The sequence below is a fragment of the Mustela lutreola genome, chromosome X, assembly GCF_030435805.1.
Source record: "Mustela lutreola isolate mMusLut2 chromosome X, mMusLut2.pri, whole genome shotgun sequence".
Lineage (NCBI taxonomy): Eukaryota > Metazoa > Chordata > Mammalia > Carnivora > Mustelidae > Mustela > Mustela lutreola.
In genome coordinates this window covers 128,562,494-128,583,103 of record NC_081308.1, presented here as the reverse complement: position 1 = coordinate 128,583,103, position 20,610 = coordinate 128,562,494, and the positions used below count along the sequence as shown (strand labels likewise).

Below are 20,610 nucleotides of genomic sequence, written 5' to 3'. Positions count from 1 at the left end.
TCCCCTGCCAGGGCCCTTCCTGTTACACCTTCTGCTGCTAGTTTTTCCCTCTGAGTTCGACTTTTCTTGCAGACACACTAGGTGCTCAGTAGGTCCTCGGTAAAGGGAATCTGAGGTCTCTTGCCATCTCCCAGGCTGCAAGTCTTGGATCCACTAGGCATTTGGCCTTTGGAGTAAGTGGATGTCAAATTTCTTTCTCTAGACCCCAACACGTGCAGGAGACCACGCAGCACCTCTATCTGGTTTTGACCACTCCTGCTGGTTCAGTCCCAATCTTATTTGACACCCACATTCCTGTGCAGGGCCCCTCTGTTCTCTGAACATTGCAGCCAATTCCCCACCCCTGGGCCATTTCTCTTGCTTGTCCCAGGCCCAGGTGCTAGTCAACCCTGGCTAGCCACCAAGACCCTTTTCCTTTTCCAAGGTCCATCTCCGGGATTCCCTTTTCTGTGAAGCAGATCCATCTCCTTCCGCCACAATTTACTCACTTATTCAACGGATATTTTAATGGGTGCTCACCGTGTGGCAGGCGCTGTTCTAGCCACAAGAGGTACGGCACTGAACAAGGCCAATGAAAGTCTCTGCTCTCACGGAGCTCACGTTCTAGTGGCTAGGAGAGGCAACAAAGGGAAGAAGTAAATGATGTAGAATTTTGGAGGTGGAATTAATGGAGGAGCGAGTGCCTGGATAAGTGAGTGGATGAATGTGAACGAAAGGGAGGGGTCTCCAGGCTCAGGACACTTGTGGGTTTTAGCTTTGCCGAAACTCCCTTACACCTGAAAGCTGGGTGGCTTGAGCGTAGGACTTCCTGAGGCCCCGGAGAAGTCAGCTGTGGCTCTCATGCCAGGGAACAAAGGAAAAGTGACTACAGAAACTCAAGATAACAACTTTGTGGCCCATGCCACAGTTTGGCTTCAGTGGATTGGGGACTCTGGCTGTCTTTCAGGGGAAGATGTTTCTGGGCGCCTAGACTTCCTGGTCCAGCCCCTTCCTCATGCCCAGGATGTGCTCCCATAGCACCTTTGATTTCGTGGCAAGCACCAGTAGTATTCAAAATGAGAGGCCTTTCCATTTTCATATAGAAGAAGAAAAAGTAAAAACCAATTCCTCCCTTAGCCCATTCTTTGTTAAACCTGTGTTGGAATTAGCTGGTTCGTATACAGCCAAATCCCTCCTAATTATTTGCCAAAGATTTTCATATCATTATTAACCAAGCAAATCTTATCTTAAATCTCAATTTTATTTGCTGTCTAAGAGATTAAGGGAATGATTTTATGACCTAAAATGTGAATGGTCTCTTTCTAAAAACCCGATTGGTGGTGTAATTGAGTTGTGAACACTGTTTTAGTTTTCTTACAACGTATATAATCTGCTTTGGGATTTTATTTTCTCAAGAGACTTGGTTTATCTGCTCTTTATACCCATCCAGTCTCTGTAAATATGCTTTTGCCTTTCCATAATACTATGAGACCTGAATGCTTTGGCACAGATCGGCAGGGGCAGGAGATGGAGAGGAAGGTTGCCATGCATTTCAACAGACTAGACCGACAGAAAAAAAGAATATTTTAAGCATTTACAAAGTATTTGCAATACCTTTTATTTATTCTGCTTTAAAGATTTTATTTTTTTATTTTTAATTTTTTTACTTAAATTCAATTTAGTTAACATATAGTGTATTATTAGCTTCAGGAGTCGAATTTAGTGATTCATCAGTTGCATGTAACACCCAGTGCTCATTCCATCAAGGGCCCTCCTTAATGCCCATCCCCCATCCCGCCCCTCTCCAGCAACCCTCAGCTCGTTCCCTAGAGTTAAGAGTCTCTTACGGTTTGCCTCCCTCTCTGGAGATAATCTCCATCCTGAACTGGGGCTGGAACTCAGAACCCCAAGATCAAGAGTCACATGCTCTATGGACTGAGCCAGCTAGGCACCCCTCAATATTAGATATGTTTTATAGTGTTCTGTGAATTAGCCTAGGGTTAATTGGGTTGTTGTTGTTTTTCAAGTTAGTTTTTCCTTTAGTTTTGGTCACTATTTTTTGTTGCTGCTGTTGTTTTAATCTAGGTGACCTTTGCCATTGGGAAGACAGTGGCTTACTTTTCAAATGGTGTGTTCGGGGATGTCCTTATGATCCAGCCGGGTTTGGACTGCAAAGAGAATGCACTCAACACTACCCAAGGGGGCCTGAATATGACTCAAAGTCCCCTTTCAACTCCCAAAGCCCAAAGCCACGGGTGACGTGTCATGCTCAACAGCCGGGCTTGTGGGCTCTGTGTGCAGTCGGGAGCACTTGGGCTCTCGGGAGCTCCAACTGAACTCTTAGGACTGAACAGCAGAAAACACACTCCCCTGACTACTTTGTGGGTCTGTTTCATCAAACCAGAATCATCTCTCAGTTTCTGGGCCAGAAAGCTTAGCATTATCTTTCAGTCTCCAGACCCCTTACTCTTCTACTGACTCGTAACAAAATGCCATCATCTTAACTTTCTCTTCTCAGTGTCTCTTGGATACATCCCTCCCTGTTTCTCCTTCATCCAGGCCCCTGTGATCTCAGCTTGAACACCCCAATAATCCCGGTGTTCTTTTGTTAGCCTCATGCTCCCATGCTGAGACCCAACTTGATTCTCCACTCATCCTCCTAAGAATCTCTCTCTTTTGCCCCCGGACATGCTAGGGAACACTGTGCCCCACCTCTCACTAACTTCCGGCTTTTCCAACTGATTTTCTAGATCCTTACTAATGTGGCTATACCCAACCTTTAGCCTTCTAATCCCTAGTGAACACAGCCTGGGTCAGTAGCTATTGAGAGACATCTGTATTCTGTTGTTTTGGTATAAAGCTGGACAGACAGACTGATGGAATAGAAGATTGAGCCTGGAGACAGCCCCATGCACAGAGAAAGTCTGATTTATGACAGAGGAGACAGTGCACAGGAGTGGGGAGAGAATCGTCTTTTTAGTCGAGTATGCAGGGACAATTGGGTATCTACAGGGATAAAACATGAAATAGGTCCCCTACTTCACATCACACACAAAAATCAAGACCCGGTGGCCTGAGGACTTAAATGTAACAGGTTAAACTATAAAGCTTTCAGATCTTAAAGGAGAACATCTTCATGACCTAAGGGTAGGGAAAGATTTCTTAAACATGGCATGAGAAACACGAAGCATAAGGGAAAGGGGGACAAGGTGGACTACTATTAAAATGAGGGGAGAAAAGTCAAACTCATGGCAACAGAAACAGAGTGCACAAAACTGGTTGCCAGGGGCTGAGGGGCGGGGGAAAATGAAGAGAGGTTGGTCAAAGGGTACAAACTTTCAGTTATAGGATGAGTAAGGTCTGAAGATCTCATGTCAAACATAGTGACCATAGTTGATTGTGCTGGACTGCATAACTGAACTTTGCTGGGGGAGGAGAAATGCAGTGTTCTCATAAAAAAAGGTAAATATGTGAGGTGATGGATGTGCTAATTAACTCAGTTGTGGGAATACTTTTACAATGTCTACATGTATCAAATCATCACATTGTGCACTTGAAATACATTACAATTTTATCTGTCAATTATCCCTCAGTAAAACGGGGAGGAAAAAGTATTCCCATTAGACTGGGAGTTCCATCGGCAGTGGAGCCAGGTGGAACCCTGGGGGGCCAACCTAGGGCACATCTCAGGACAGAGATACTCCAGAGAGCTGTGGTTGATGAAATTACGAGGATGCTCTCAAGGGGTACTGCCCTTGATCTGCTTGGGAGGAGACATCTGTTGACTGCAAACCACTGTGTCACCCAAAGTACACCTGTGCTTTAAGAGGCTGCCATTCAAAGCTCAGGGTGGGATGTATGTAGCTCCCAAGACTTAGATACTACCTCTGGAGACCCCGCTGGGAAGGTAGCTTGGCACTGGCTGGCCACAGCGCCATTGCTGCCCACAACTGTGGTTACTGACCTCTTTGGGCCCCCTGTGGGCTTTCTTTTTGCTGGGCTTTGTCTTTGTCGTCAGCACTGTTTACTTTTTGCCACTCAATATACTTTCCTTTTAGGGTGCTGTTTTCTAGCTTATTTTACTATTGGAAAATTTTTTCTACCCATTGATTTTTTCCCTCTCTTTTACTTTCTTTATTTTAAGCTCTATGTGGGGTTTGAACTCATGACCTCAAGATCGAGTTGCATGCTCTACCAACTGAGCCAGCGAGGCAGCCCTGTACCTTTTTATTTTTAACTTGTTTTGACAAAGGATGGGCAACATCATCATGAGGGAAGCAACTTTGAGGAGAACTTCTTGTCTAGACCGGGGAGGCTGGAGGCCCTTGGTGGAACCATCATTTTGACCACTAAGTCATTCTGGGGGTCTATATTTATACTTCAAGATGCCCACCTTGGACAACAGTCTGCTGGAAACCCAAGGAAAATGCTAGATGGTGCTAACACTGAATGACTAGAGCCATCCAACAAAGGTTTCACTAGGGGGCCCATTAATGACAACTGACCACAGCAATGAGGGGAAAGCAGTGAGTTGGGAGGCTGGCCCCAAAAGGCCTTCCTAAGGTTTCCCCTCACCTGAAGCACCTGGGAGGGTGACCCCTGATAGAGTTATAGGAATTCCTTTGGACAGAGCCAGGCCCCAGGAACACTCTTAACTGTGCACTTACAGATGTTTTGTTCTGGAACAGACCTTGCTTTCTTCTGAACTGAGGTCAAGTTTTAAAAGAGATGAGCATGACAGTTGACGGTAATGTGAAATGGTATGCAGAGGGCACAAGAGATGGACTAATAAGCATTGTTCCATAACAAACCATTGTTTGTTATGAAAAGAAAGGTACCATCATTTCTCTAAATTCCAAGGGGACACTGTTCTGAGAACGGCTGCCATTTTGTGAACTGCCCCACCCCCCTGTTGATGATCTCCTGTGAGGTCTTGCTACCAGTCCCATGCCAAGCTGCAAGACACTTTTCTTGTCATTACAACTTCTATCTTCCATAGCATGATACATGGAATGCTCATATGGCCAACTCGTGGACGACACTCAAGTAGTGTGCATTATTCTGGCAGGTTTTTCCCTTTCTAAATGAAAGTTGTCAGAAGGTTATAAGAACAGCCAGGCCCATGGTTGGGACATAAAGACCTGCAAATTTTGTGTTCCCATCTGGAAAAGGACGAACAGTGTTGTAAGGGGGGGGGGCATCCCTCCTGGGAGCCTGGGCTGAACCTCCATCCCAGCTGAGGGAAGGATGCTGGGAGGAAATCAGGACCACTTTCCTTTTGAGTGAGCGATGGGGAGACATTTTTCCTGTTGGGGGCTGAGATCAGGAAAGGGGGATAAGCAGATAGGCCAACTCACAAAGTCCAAGTAAGTTACCAAGGCGCTTAGTTTAAGGATTCAGAAACAGTTCACAGAGCTCTCCAGACATGCAGGGGCAGAACGTGAAGGCATTCCACAGGCCTGAAGACTGGTGGGGTCACCAGGTGGTAGAAGAAGGGTGGAAATGTTAGATGGCTGGGACTGTGAACCCCAGAAGCAAGCCCTTCATCCAGAACAGCAGGAATTACAGCTCTGCTGAGGGAACTATGGCCTCTGGGCCCAATGGACCTTGCTTCTCAGAGTCAAGAGAACAAAATGTGCCCAAGATAGAAAGTTGAGGGTATTCTCTCTTTTCCTGCTAGAACCCCAGTCTGCTGTGTCATGAAGAGGTGTGGGCGGTTTGGGCAGTATCAGGAACAGACACTTGGCATGGCTTTTGGCCAGGTAGCAGGGTGGTTTCTATAAAGGGCTCCCTGGGCAGCAGATATCAATAAATGGGAATGAATTCTGAAGAGGAAGAAGACGGTTTGTGAACACTAACAAGAGCTCCTTCGGGAATTCCCAGAAATACTTAAGGGGTGTGTTAGTCAATTTGGGCTACTGTAACAAGATTTCACAGACTGGGTGGCTTAAATAATAAACATTTCTCACAGTTCTAGAGCTGGGAAATCCAAGATCAAGATATTGGCAGATTTGGTTCCCATTGAGGGTCCTGTTCCTGGTTTGCAGATAGCCACGATCTTGCTGTGTCCTTACATGGTGGAGAGAGAGGGAGGGGTTCTGTTCCCTCCCTCTTCCTATAAGGGCACTAACTTCATCATAGGGCTCCACCTACGTGACCTCATCTAAATCTAATTACCTCCCAAATGACCCACCTCTAAGTATCATCCCACTGGGAGGTAAGGGTTAAACATGATTTAGGGACATAAACATTCCGGACCCTAAGTGCAAGTAGGGGCAAGAACTGGGCCTCTGGCTTATTAATATTCTTAGGACCCTGTATCTATAAGCAAATGAGGCCCCGAACCCAGAGACTACAAGGTGATATGAAGTCTGTGAGGAGGCAGTGTTAGGAGTGCGAAGCTGCCTTTGCCTGCTCCCAACCACATCAGGCCCTGGAACAAACACACAGCCAGTCTCGCGATGTTGAAGTTTTCCAGACTTCTAGCCCCTATTGTTTCTTGCACTAAATGGTTAAAGACAGTGGCTTTGCTTCATGCCAGTCTAGTGAAACCAGTGCTTCAGTGCCTGAAACCCCTTCCTGGTACAGCTTTTGGTCAGTGGAGACCACAGGAGAATCGAATGACTTTTGGAAAACGTAAGTTAAGTAGAAGCCAGTGCTGTGGTAGTTTGCAAACAGTGGCCCCGATCTGGTGGCTCCTCTTGTTGACACGGGGTGGGTCCCAGTCCTGTAGCTGCCTCAGTTCCTGCCAGCTTTCTTCCTTTAGTGGGGGTCAAGTGTGTGTGATGCTCCTGGGGAGAGGCACTATCTTTCCTTGCAGGTCACTCATGGTACCCAGGTTGGAGGTGGCCAGAGACAGATGGGGGTAGTAGTTTGCCCTAGTTCTTGCCCATGTCTCATTTTCCCTCCTGACTGTTAGCCTGGGTGACAGCAAGCTCAATGCCTGATGCTTAGAGCCCGCCACCAGCCCTCAATCCCCACCCCAGGCAGTGGGTCTCGTCCTACGATAACCCTGTTATTCTATACCTTGGCTGTGATTCTTCAAGTCAACCCTGGCTGGTGTGGAGACACACCACACCCCTGAAAGAAAGAGAGTTTAGAAGCCAGGAAAGTGGATAGTAGGTGGGCAGAAATATACAAAAACACAGCATCCCCTAAGTAGTAAAATTACTTTGAATTTGTGACTGCAGTCCAAAGGTGAATGCAGTTTGGGGGGGGGGGTGAGGTTTTTTTAAAAGATTTTATTTTATTTTATTTTTTTACAGTAATCTCAATACCCAACATGGAGTTTGAACTCACAACCCTGAGATCAAGAGTTGCATGCTCCACTGAACTGAGTCAGCCAGGCATGCCTGGAGACTTTTTTCTTTAGCTTTATCGACAACAAATAATTGTTTATATTTAAGGTGCACGACCCAATGTTTTGTAAAATGATTATCAATACTGTATTGCATACTTGAACACACTTTAAAAAATCCAACCCACAGTAAAAACAGCTTTTGTTCCTCTAAGATGTGCTTGGGATTGTTTAGGGGACCTTGAGCTTCCTTGGTGATGTCAAGTCTTAGAGTCCTAGGGGGCTACTGCCACAGCTCAGCAGGCAGCTTGGAGGATGTGGGCTTAGGTCAGGTGACCACTTGTTGATTCTAACCCTTCTCTGTTCTTCCTCATTATAAGACCTTAAACATGTCCCATCCCTAATTTTAGGTCTCAGTTTCCCCATCTGCACAATGGCTTATTTGGATACATTGATGACTTCAAACATTTTTACCTTATTTTTTTCACTTTTTATCTTAAACATTTTTTTTTCTAAGTAAACTCTACACCCAATGTGAGGCTCGAACTCATGACCCTGAGATCAAGAGTCACATGCTCTACCAACTGAACCAGCCAGGCACCCCTCAAACATTTTTATACTAAGAAATCCGTTTTGCATCAACACCCAACACAAGTACGCATATTAATCAGTATAAAGTGTAACAAAAGGTTCATAAATCAATACTTAGACTGTTACTTAAGATACTACTATACTCCCAAGGTTTGTGTCCCTAAAACTTGTATGTTGAAACCTAACTTTCAAGGTGATGGTATCAAGAGATGAGGCCTTTGGGAGGCGATGAGTTTGTGAGGGTGGAGCCCTCATGAATGGGACTGGCGTCCTTATAAAAGAGACCCCAGAGAGCTCCCCTGCCTCTTCCATCTTGAGAAGACACAGCGAAAAGTTGGCTGTTTATGAATCAGGAAGTAGACTCTCACTGGACATCAAGTCTATTGGTGCCTGGATCTTGGGCCTCCTAGCCTTCGGAACTGGAAGGAGGAAATGTTTGTTGTTTAAACTTCTCAATCTATGGTATTCTGTTACAGCAGCCCAAACAGACCAAGAAATTGGTACTGAGAAGTGGGGCATTGCTGTAACAAATCTCTAAACATGTGGAAGCAACTCTGGAACAGTAGAGACTGGAGCCTTCACTGCTGTGCATGGGCCTTTAGCAAGAGCTCAGGAAGGAAAAAGGGGGTGCTAGGGACAAAGCCTCAGTCTTCTGGATGGAAAAGGTCACTGATGAGATCTCACATGGAAATGAGGACATGTTATTGGCAATTGGAGGGGAGGCAATCCTTGTTATCCAGTGGCAATGAACCTGGCTGAACTGTGTTCACATTCTTGTGTTTTATGGAAGGCTGAACTTGCAATGAATGAAATAGAATATTAGCTGAAGAGATTTCTAGCAAAGCGTTGAAGGTGAGGCTTGGTTCCTCCTGACAGCTCATAGTGGAATGTGAGAAGCAAGAAGTGACTTAAAGATGGGACTGTTCAGCCAAAAGGAAATAACTCAGACTGGGAGAATTCTTAGCCCACCCATACTGGGAAAAATGAGAACCCTAAAAGTAGTAGCCAAGCAACCCTTTGATATGGAGAATAGCATGGATGTAAACTACAGACCATCATCAACAAAGGTTAAGCACAGAGGTGAGATGACACTAGCAGAAACACCGCCACCCGGGACTAAAGGAGACAAAGAAAGTGAGGTCAAAATGAAGAAAGAATGTTGGACTTCTTAGACCCTATAGGACTGGAGGGTAATGCTATTCCACTGCAAATATGACTTTTTCCCAAAGGCTCAGGGTGCCTGCATCAGGCCATGGCTGTCCCCACCTAGGTTTCAAAGGACAGGGAGGCCACATGGAGCCATGGGCTTGGGAGTCCAGCCAATGATAACCTTGGGGTACCAGCAGAGAGCCAGCTCGGGGGCAGGGCCTAACCAGAGAGCCACCATGGGCCATTCCAAAGAGCTGGAGGGTACTGTTGCCAGCCCAGTGGGCCTGAAAGAGCATCAAGCCAAAGGGGATTATTCTGGATCCCTAAGGTTTAATGTCTGCCCTGTTGGTTTGAGACTTACTTGAGATCCATTTACCACTTTCTTATTTCCTATTTCTCCCTGTTGGAAGGTGACTATCCTATGCCTGTCCCACCACTATAACTTGTTCACTTTCATGGGTTCATAGCTGGAGAGGAATTGGTCTCAGGATGAACCGGACCTTGGGTCTTGCTCATTGGGGATCTAGATGAGGTATAGATGAGCCTTTGGCCTTAGGATTTAGAGCTCTTGCCAGAACCAGTTAAAACTTCTGGGGCTGTTGGGTGGGATGAATGTATTTTGCATGTGAGAAGGACATGAATTTGAGGAGCCAGGGGCAGGATGCTTACTTAGACTGAATATGCCAGAATTCATATGTTGAAATCCTAACCGAGTGTTTGGGAGGTGATGAGGTCATCAGGGTGGAGCCCTCATGAATGGGATTGGTGCTGTCATAAGAGACCCAGAGGGCTGCCTCAGTCTTTCTGCCAAGTGAGGACACAGTGAGAAGATGGCCGTCTATGAACCTTATCAGACAGCAACTCTGTTGCTGCCTTGATCTTAGATTTCCCAGCTTCCAGAATTGTGAGACATAAATGTTGTTTAAGCCACCGAGTGTATAGTTTTTTGTTGTTACTATCATAGCCCACAAGGACTAAGATGATACACTTGAATATTTTCTATTATGTTCTTTTTATTCTGTTTCATGTTTCCAAATATGCTGATTGAGGTTTGCAAATGTGATTTTAGGACAACTGCATGTGGGTCATGAGTTGTAGTTTGAACAACAAACTCTAGATGCTTCTAGTATGTTCAGCTAGCCCCCAAGCTCTAGGACAACATGGAGGGGGGAGGGGTTTGGAGTCCTCTGTTGGTAGCCTACCTCTAAAGTGGATTCCTCTGAGTGTGAACCCCTGGAGGGGGCTGTGTTTTTCCCTCTGCTGGAAAGGCAAAGACATTCAGTCCCTGCCCTCCACTCCCACAAGAGGAAAAAGCCCGAGAACCTGAAGATAGGACCCTGGGGCTGGTCCTTTCTGCCATTGCATCTAGGACTGCAGAGCCCCAGAGAACAGGACGACCCAGAGAGGGCACTGACGGTGCTCACTTTTGGCCATTGTTTACAGGGGCTGGGACAAGGCAGCAAGGGGCATGAGCTGCACCAAGGGGCCCTGGGGACAGAGCGTCGCTTTGACCTAGACAAAGGGCTAGACACTGGGCTGGGTGGTTCAAGGTCCTTCTGGCTGAGAACCTGACTTGGGTCTTCCTGACCAGGGAGGCAGGCAGACAATTACAGAGGATTCAAACAGTTAAATAAGCCAGCAAGTTCTGACCAATGTCAATGCAGCCTGGGCAACATGAGTGTCACTTTACGTGTGACCCTGGCCAGACCGTGGTCCCAGTTATTCCATCAAACACTAATCTTAGTGTTGCTGTGAAGGTGTTTTGTAGTAGTAGGCAACATCTACAATCAGTTGACTTCAAGAAGACTGCTGATTCTTGATAACGTGGATGGGCCTCATACACTCAGTGAAAGGGCTTCCGAGGTTTCTGAAAGAAGAAATCCTGCCTCCAAAAGACATCAGCAACCCCTGACTGAGTTTCCAGCCTGCTGGCCTGCCCTACAGATCTGGGACTTGCCAGGCCCCACAATTTTGGGGACCAGCTCCCTAAAATCTATCCATCTCTCTATTCATCCTTTCATCTGCCCCCCTCCCCCGCCATCCATCTATCTAGGTCCATCTGTCTATCTCATCTCTTGGCTCTGCTTCTGTGGAGAACCTGACTGAGCCAGGCTGGCACTCTGCGGGCACCCCCAGGACCTGGACCAACTATAGCCTCACAGCAAATGGAGGTTTTAACAATGATGGTTCTGACCGGAATTAGTGGTTAACGTTTACCTGTGCTGTTCTGACCATGCTGCTCTCTTCCGGGCAGCCCAGTGGTAGCTGGAGAAGGTGGCAGATGAGGCTTGGGGGTAGACTGAGAGCTTTTCCTCTCCGGAGTAGGGGCTCTTCCACCTGACGTCTCCATGGCAGAAAAGGACCCTGAAATGGCAACAAGGGGCATTCAGGACTGGTGACACCAATGAGCTCTTTTTTCCAAAGTGCAGCCTCTCTGCAGGGTTGCTGGTGATCAGCAATCGGAAATGAGATGACCAGAGAGAAAGTGCCTCCCCGCTGGGGGGCCCAGGGTTGCACTGACATCTGTGGTCCGGAGACCTCCCCTTTTGTGGGCCCCTTCTTCACTAAAAAAATACATAACAACTATAGTTTGTGACTCTTGCTATAAAGATGAGGATGTCAATTCATATGAATGTCTACGAATCCACATAATAGTACTTATTAAAATATTTTCTTCTGTCTAAAAGTTCATTGTCTCCCTTCTGATTTGAAAAGAAAGTTAAATATTTTCAGGAGCCGCTAAAAGTATCATGGCCCTAGTACATCGTGTGCCTAAAGGAGATGTCTGCCCGAGACCCCTGCCAGACCTAGGAGGCACTTGGAGAACGTCCAGGCCATGGAGGAGCAACCTTCTTCCCTGGAAGAGCTGAGTCGGCTCAGAGAATAAGGTGGACAGCTGCTTTTTGTCTTTGTCATTAAGAAGTCTATTGAGTCCTGTGGGGAAAGATACAATCTCACAATTTAGAGGACCAATTCTGTTGGAGAAAGCAAGGTCCCTGAGAAAAATCAGCAGTGCTTTTTTTTATGATTTGAAGTCATAATTGTCATGGACCCTATCAAAAAGTATTATAAGCTACACATGGGGCTCAGTGTCATACTTTCATCTTCACATGAACCCCATCTTCGAGACCAGAAGTTTGGGGTGCCAGGCTGGTGGGGGCCAGAAGGAGCAAAGGGCATAAAGCAGAAGGGACAAGTGGGGGAAAGGTACTGGGGAAGACACCCTCAGGGCTTCCCTGTCTTCTTATGATTTGCCCTTCTGGAACCACCTTCCATGACAGCTTCATGAACTTGGAACCACAGCAGAGAACCCAATTCAAAAGTTAACATTTTCATGAATGCTTTCAGGAAAAGAGCCTGCGCTTGCCTCTGATTTTCCTCTCAGTGACTTCCCAGGCCAACAACAGAGGCCATTAAGTAAGAACGCATGTTATATGTTTCCTGCTCTTGAACCGAATGAGGACGATCCATCTGGGAGTCTGGGGAAGTCTCTACAAAGGGAGTGAGGCAGAGCAGCGCTTGGCTCCCCGAGAGAAAACTGCTTCCTGGCTTCGGGGTTAAGAGGCCCCAGGGCTGGCAGCTCCGGCTGGTAGGCCCTGAGGTGCGGAGGGCCTGGAAGCAAGGAAAGACTGCTGTTATCCGCTGCACACTTTGTACAAGGACAGGGCGCTCCCAGGGGCCCAGTCCAGATAAGGAGCCGGGCAGTGTGACTCCAGACTGTTCTGACTGGTCATTTACTGAATGGCCATGAGCGGGTTACAGTGTCCCCTGGAGCTGCCTTTTCCTTGCACAGCACGGCTGCACAGCTCCTGTGTACCAGAGCTCCCCACGACTCCTATGGAAACCTGGCAGCGAGGGGAAGCTTTGCTCGGGCGGGGCGCACGAACGAGGAAGCAGGCTCCGAGCGGCTTCGCAGTGTGCGCGGAACCGGCGGGAAGTCTGCCAGTTCTCCAGTCCGCCCTTCCTTGCTGCACTGGCCTCACGACCGGCCCTCCCGTTGTCCCGCCCCCACTTTAAAAAATTGTACTTAACAGGGGTGTGTGTGATGAAATCTGTCAGTAACATTTTAAAAAATATTGTTTTCATTTATCTGAGAGAGAGAGAGAGAGCTCATCGCAGGGGGAGAAGCAGTGGGAGAAGCAGAGGGAGAAACAGACTGCCCGCTGAGCAGAGGCCTGACTCGAATTAATTAATCCACTAATTCCAGAACATTTTCATCACCCCACCCTCCAAAACCCACGTACCATCAACCAGTCATTCCATTCTTCCCCTCCCCGCCCGCCGCTGGCAACCACTAACCTGTCTTCCGTCTGTAGGGATCGGCCTCTTCGGGACATCGCGCACGAATGCCATCATCCAGCATGTAGCCTTTCGGGACTGGCCTCTGCACCCAACCAGAGCTTTTCAGAGTTCAGCCACACTGTGGCGTGGATCCGCACTTCATTATCTTTCAGGATTGGGTAGTGTACCGTTATGGATGGACTGCGGCTTATCTGCCTGCCAGTCGATGAAGATTTGGGTTGTTTCTACATTTTGGGATTATGAATAATGCTGCCATGAGCCTTCATTGTCGGCGTGCCAGTTCTCCTGGGTAGGTACCCCAGGAGCGGAAATGCTGGGGCACATGGAAACTGTATGTCTAACTTTCTGAAGAACCACCAAAGTGTTTTCTGCAGAAGCTGCCCCATTTTCCAGCAGTGCACAGGGGCTCCAGTTTCTCCACAGCCTCCCCAACACTTGTTCTTTTCTGTTTTGTTTTGTATTGTTTTGTTTTGTTTTTTATCTTAGTGGCACGAGGTGGTATCTATTGCACTTTTGGATTTGCATTTCTTCAGTGGCTAGTGGTGTTGATCACCTTTTCATGTGTTTGCTGGCCCTGCCTCCGCCCCTCTGGCAGCCTCCCCTGCCCCAGTGCCTGCCCCTCGGCTCCTCTATTTGCACTCTGGGATCCAGCCACACAGGCCTCCCTCTTCCTCCCAGGCCTCAGAGCCTGTACACACACAGTCCTCTCTGCTGGCCACTGCTCTCTTCCTTCAGTTTCCCATCCCTGTGGGTTACCTCCTTGTTCTCCGTCTGTCTGTCCTGCCCACGAGACTAGGCTGACCCCTGTCTGCACTGCCCCTCCCACACCTCATCCGAGCGGCAGCCCCCCTGCTCCTTGGTGTTTTTTGATGGCATGTTCACTGCTACGGCTCCAGCTTCTAGCTGAGTGCTGGACAAACACTACTTTTGGGTCCAAAGCAGTAGACAGAAGGCTGGACCGAAGGACCGAAGGATGTACAGGTTTCCTGCCAATTCCATCTGGGGCTGTTCCTGCCCTAAGCTCCCAGTCCTAGGGCGGCAGCACAGACCAGGCATCCCCAAACCTCTCCCACTGACATCTTTGGAGCTGCCCATCGTCAGCTGTGGTCTGTTCTGACTCATGCCCTTGAGGCACGTGTCTGTGGTCAGCAGAACTTCTGCATTTTAAAAAGCAGCCCCGGTGTCCCTGATGCTCAGCCTGGCTTGGACACTCTGCACAAGGTGCTTGAGGGCCCTCTCCACTGCCCCAGACTTTGGTTCTAGGATTCTAGAATGTCTTTCTGTCTCGGTCTTTGCTGGGTGAGTTCCAAGAACTTCCGTGAAGTTTTTCCTTTCTGTTTCCTGAACACCGACTCTGGGCCAAGACCTAGGCTAGTTGATTGCTGACCTACAGTCGATTCTGGTCTTCTAGGTGGACTGATTCTGCCACCTGCAGCACTTCCCCTCTAAACCACACACACTCTGTGACTAAGGTGTTAACTGAGGGTGTTGAGGAGGCAAGGGGGAATGGCAAAACCCTTCCCAATGGGCACCTCGGGGAAGGCAGAGGAGGGGGCAGGCACTGCTGGGCTTTGAACAATACACTGGAAGTATACAGGGGAGGCTTTGGTGGCTTTACGGTCGTGTGTCAAGGAAGACAAGGGTAGGAGGTGCAGGAGAAGCACCATGGAGGGGAAAGGAAGTTTCCAGATTATGAAGTGAGAGAAGTGGTAATGGCCATATCCTGGAGGACCTGGAGTATCAGGGGGGCCGGTGACAGGGGTTGGGGTGGGGAATAGTGGTAGGGCAGATTTGAAGCCTGATACAGATCCTCTTGCCCCTGGGGACCACAACAGGCCCAGGATCATGGGCTACTGGTAAAAGTCTCTTCAATAAATGGTGCTGGGGAAACTGGAGAGCTACCTGCAAAAGAATGAAATTGGCCCACTTTCTAACACTGTACACAAAAATAAACTAAAAATGGATTAAAGACCTAAATGTGAGACCTGAAACCATAAAAATCCTAAAAGAAAACACAAGTGGTAATTTCTTAGACGTTGGCCTTAACAACTTTTTTCTGGATATGTCTCCTAAGGCAAAGGAAACAACAGCAAAAATAAACTATTGGGACTATATCAAAATAAACAGCTTTTTCACAGTGAAGGAAATTATCAACAAAATGAAAAGGCAGAAGATATTCACAAATAACATATCCAATAAGAGGCTAATGTTTAGAATATATAAAAGAACTTATACAACTCAACACCAAAAATACCCCAAATAATCTGATTAAAAATGAGCAGAGGACCAAATAGACACTTTTCCAAAGAAGACATAATGGCCAATGGACACATGAAAAGATGCTCAACATCACTCATCATCAGGGAAATGCCAATTAAAATCACAAGATATCACTTCACATTAGTCAAGAAGGGCTAGTACCCAAAAGGCAAAAAATAACAAAGGTTGGCAAGGATGTAGAGAAAAAGGAACCCTCGCATATTGTTGGCAGGAATGTAAATTGCTGCAGCCACTCTGGAAAACAGTACGGAGATTCCTCAAAAAATTAAAAATAAAAATACCATATGATCCAGTAATTCCACTACTGGGTATTTACACAAAGAAACCAAAAACACCAATTCGAAATGATATATACTTATTTACAATGGCCAAGACAATGGGCAGCAACCTAAGTGTCCATCCACAGATGAGTGGATAAGGAAGATGAGGCATTTACATGGAATGGAACATTACTTAGCCATAAAGAAGAATGAGATCTTGCTATTGGCCACAACATGTATGGATCTTGTGAGTGTAATGCTAAGTGAAATAAGTCAGGCAGAGAAAGGTTAATTTCATATGATTTCACTTACAGTGGACAAAGCAAATCAGCAAATAAACAACAACAACAAACAGAAGCAGACTCATAAATAAAGAGAACAAACTGGTGGTCACCAGAGGGGTGGGGGAGGGGGATGGGCAAAATAGGTGAAGAAGATGAAGAGGTACAAAATTCTAGTTATAAAATAAATAAGTCAGGGGGATGAAAAGCACAGTAGGGGAATGTAGTCAATGATACTGTGATAACCCTGTACGGTGACAGAGGATGACTACATTTCTCGTGGCGAGCACTGAGTAGAGTATAGACTTGTGAAATCACCATGTTGTACACCTGAAACTGAAATAATGCGTATGTTACCTATACTTCAATAATAAAAATTAAAACTAAAAAATAAGCATCTGTTTTAAAACAACAGCTTAGGGAGCTTGAGACTACAGCCCCGGGGAGGATAGAAAGGGATAGAAGCTCTCCCTGCCCTGAACTTGAGTCTCTCCCCCTTAGGTTGTCTCTCATTGACGAGTAAGCCCCCAAAGGACATCCCCTCCCCATATGGGATGGTCTTAATGACTTCAGGGCTGAGCTGGGGTTTCCAGCAAGCCTGTTCCTGACCTGTGGGCTTTCTGTTTAGAGCAGGGAAGAGGCTTTGCTAGACTGTGTGACCAGAGGAGGAACTAGCACAATCCCAAGGCACTTAGGAATGGCAGGGCTCTGGATTCCCAGACTGTCTCTACTCCTTGCACTTCCTTGGGCAAGCCATCCACCCTCTCTAAGTCTCAAGTGCTCCCCCATGAAATGAGAGTACAATTAGTACCTGCCTTAGGATTTCAATGACCTTAAGCATGAGGCTGTACTGAAAGCCTGGACACTCTCCTGTTCTTCATGGCAGAGGAGAAACCCCACTAGACCTACTATCTCAATGGCAAAAGCCAAAGTGTTGAGCTTCAGCCATACCCTCGGGGTAAAGAACTCCACCAAGATGAACCTCGAGGAAGGGCTGAGGAGAGCACACAGGCAGGGCTGCCGGAACAGTGAGAGGAAGAGAAGCAGCTTTCACGGAGCCCTTGTAAGCTGATGCCAGAGGGGTAGCCAGAAGACAAGAGGACACCAAAGAGAGCTTCATCATTTGGGACAGAAGACAGGGGAGGGACAGAAGAAGGGGACCCCTGGGGGAGTGACCGGCTGATAGTGGGTTGGGGGTCATTTGCACAAATCTGGATTCCCTCTGAGGAGTAACTTGCCCCCGCCTGGCCTTGGCCTGCTCTCAGGAGCCTTGAAGCTGCTAGACACTGTTCCCTCCTTTTGATGGAAGGTCAAAGTATGGGTTCAAACCCTAGGGTGTGGCCACTCTGGGCTGGGGGGAGCAGGGGAATGCAAAGGCAGGTATCCCCAGGGAGGGAGGCAGAGTTGGGCCAAACCCTGGGCCTCCAGGTCTGGCCTCCAACAGACACATTGCCCCCACCTAGCTCACCTCATTGAGGTCAGAATGTTAACCCAAGGGCAGCTGCGGCCGGTGGAGATATGGGGGGACAGCTGTGGGACTTGGGTCAAGGCTACCTCCCCTCCCCTCATAGGCAGACCACCACTCAGCAGCACTCTGATTTATGACTCATGCTCAGCAGTACCAAGCCCTTGCCTGCAGGCCTCCTGAACAGCGCCCCCACTCTGTGAATGCTTCCTAACTACGTGTGAACCAAGTCATCTGTCAGGATCCTCCACTGTTGCCTTGACCCTGGGAAGAATCTCGGTTCGAGCTCCCAAATCCAGCCTTGGGGCCCTTCCTCCATGGCATGCCACTAAGAACTTCTGTAGGAGTCACTTCCAATAGGCCCTGTCTCCTGGACATAGGGGCACCTGCTCTTCCTCCTATTCCCGTAGGGGCTACCTTCTTGCTGAGCCTTATAGTCCTCCCGGCTGTGCCCTCCACCTGCTGACCTTTTGCTCCCTACCCTTCCCTGCTGTGGTGCCCTCACCTCCTCTCCCAGGTCTGGCTTAAAATCTGCTGGGCCCAAAGCCAACATCTGCTTCCCTGGGCTGGTGCAGAGGGGCTGTGGATATGATGGTTAATGTTTTGTTTCAGCCTGGGTAGGCCATGGTGCCCAGCTGTTGGGTCAAAGACCAGTCTAGATGTTGCCATGAAGGCATTTCTCAGAGGTAACATTTACATCAGTAGACTTTGAGTAAAGCAGATGACCTTGTCTAGGTGAGTGGACCTCATCCAATTGTTGGTGGTCCTGAGAGCAAAGACCGGGGTTCCCCAAAGAAAAGATTCTGGGCCCAGACTGCAGCATAGAAACCCTCCTTGAGATGCCAGCCTTCAACTCGAGAGTGCGGGCCTGCCCTGCTGATTCCAGACTTGCCAACCCCCGTCATCACGCAAGCCAATTCCTTAAAATAAATCTCCCTCCGTCTCTCGGTCTCTCTGTCTCTGCGTCTTTCTCTCTCCCCTGACTCACACAGCGGACACATGAGTGAAGTGTGTTGGCTGGGCTGGTGTGTGCCAGGCATCAGCACGTGTGGGGAATGTGAACACTCTCGGGGAACCCAGTCTGCACCAGGGCCCTCCCCGCCGCACATGAACTCCAGCCTGTTTCCCATATGGCTGGTACAGATGCCACTGGCCAGTGAGAGGGAGGGCTGGCTTCTGCTCCAGCTCGCCCAGCAGCTGGGTGACCTTGGGTAAGATCCTCCCCGCCCCAGCCTCTGGGCCAAAGTGCCCCTATTCGCAGCAGCAGTGCCAAACAGCAGGAATTGTTTGTAAATGTTTTACAGTAGCAGACCAGTCTGTGCCAAAGGGAATCTTATGTAGTAGATCAACTTCACAAGCTGTCCAAGTAGGGCCTCTCCGGCTTCCCTGGAGGGGAGGGAGCAGCAGAGAGCTTCCCCCGCCCCTCAGTCCTGCTTGAACCTTGGACCTGGACCCCCAGAATCTTCATGCTCTGGGCTGCTCCAACGTGTGTAGACTCTACTTCCCACGCTTTCGGGCGGAATCCATTTCCTTGGTGTCCTGCTGAGCTCAGTGTGCCTCTGGGCTGGTGGAGGGAATCTCATTAGGGCTCGTGAATCAGAAAAGTCTAAAAGCTACAGACAACAGCTCCTTTCAGAGTTCCCTCTGAACCCCAGGGTCTCGCCGTGTGACGGATGATTTTTAGAGGACAAGAGACAAGAGCAATCACATACAAGGCAGAAAAATGTGGCAGCTGGAGCCCCGCTCTGAGTTCTCACACTCGGGCCCCACTCCGCGCTGAGTTGTCTGAGAAAGGTAGCCCTGGGCGAAGGCAGCCTCACTCCACTGACAGGCCCAACTGAAGGTCCACCCAGCAGCTCCCTGAGAGGCCTTCCTGCCCTCAGGACTGGTGTGGCTTGGAAGATGGACACTGTTCCTTTGCTAGGTAGCCTGTCGGCTCTCCTGGGGACTGGCACATGTAAGTCTGGAGTATCCCAAAAAGGAAGGCCAGCTGACCTGAGAGTTCAGATGGATGGCGGGCCTCCTTCCCCCTCCACCTCCGAGTAGATGAAGGCACTTCCCAGGATGTGTCTGGACAACAAAACAGGAACAGGTAAACTTAGTTAAAACACGATTCTTACCTGGGACTCCCTCAAGGTGATGCTGTGCTGGGTATTACTCCTCGAGCACAAGAACAGCCTCGCTCCATGTGCCCCGCTGCCCTCTCTGGCCCTGCAGGAGCCTCCGAAGGCTGCGGAATGAAGGCCAATTGAAGGGCTGTGAATCATGTAATCAAAATTTCAAAAGAGTAGGAGATTAGGTGCTTCAGAGCCCACTCCGAAGGTCCAGGAAATCTGTGGCTTTGCTCTCCCTGACCAGCGGGCTGTACCACCAGATGCCAGTGGTGTTTACGGGTTGGCTCCAAGATGGAACCAACGGGCATCAGAGGTGTTGTTTTCAAACCCAAGGGGATAAAAAGGCAGCCCAGGAGCCTTGCCTCTTTGGTGGCTCTGGCTTGCCACCTGCTATCTGTGGCTTGTTTTTCCTCTGCAGGAGACACTCAGGACATCAGTAGCCTATGGACACTATGGCTATATATGTGACTCTCATAGGCAGATGGATACTTTCTGCTACACACTGGGCAGCTGGTCTCAGGCAAAGTGGACACCAGTAGGGGCAGTAGGGGCAGGCAGGTGTCCCTGGACAACATCGCTCTCCTACCGCAACAACTTGGGCCAGAACCAGGGTAAAGTGAAGTAGAAGTCAGGAGTTGGTAAGAGGTGGGAGCACTGGCCACTGCCAGCTATCATCAGTGAGCTGTTTTGACACTTGACCTACCCTTTGCCTTACTGGGAACTGCCACTGCCACAGCTACCTTCTTGGGAGGTGGCCTGGGATCAGAGACCCTGCACCCAAATCAAACCTCCCTGGTCTGCTGGAATTTCTTTAGAGTCACTTTGCTCCCAAAGGCCCAGGAGGGGATCATCCTCCTTCTACCTCTTCCTTCTCAGCACCTCCCACTCCAGG

General features: G+C 48.5%; 1 long non-coding RNA gene across 1 annotated transcript in view; it reads right to left on the bottom strand.

Moving 5' to 3' along the window:
• Positions 1-519: 519 nt before the first annotated feature.
• Positions 520-20,610, bottom strand: part of LOC131821233 (uncharacterized) — a 231,179-nt gene continuing 211,088 nt past the window's right edge. The window contains exons 6-8 of the long non-coding RNA XR_009349866.1: positions 13,316-19,674; positions 11,234-11,380; positions 520-610 (exon numbers count right to left, since the gene is read on the bottom strand). This is a non-coding gene — a long non-coding RNA (uncharacterized LOC131821233). The remainder of the gene's footprint in view (positions 611-11,233; positions 11,381-13,315; positions 19,675-20,610) is intronic.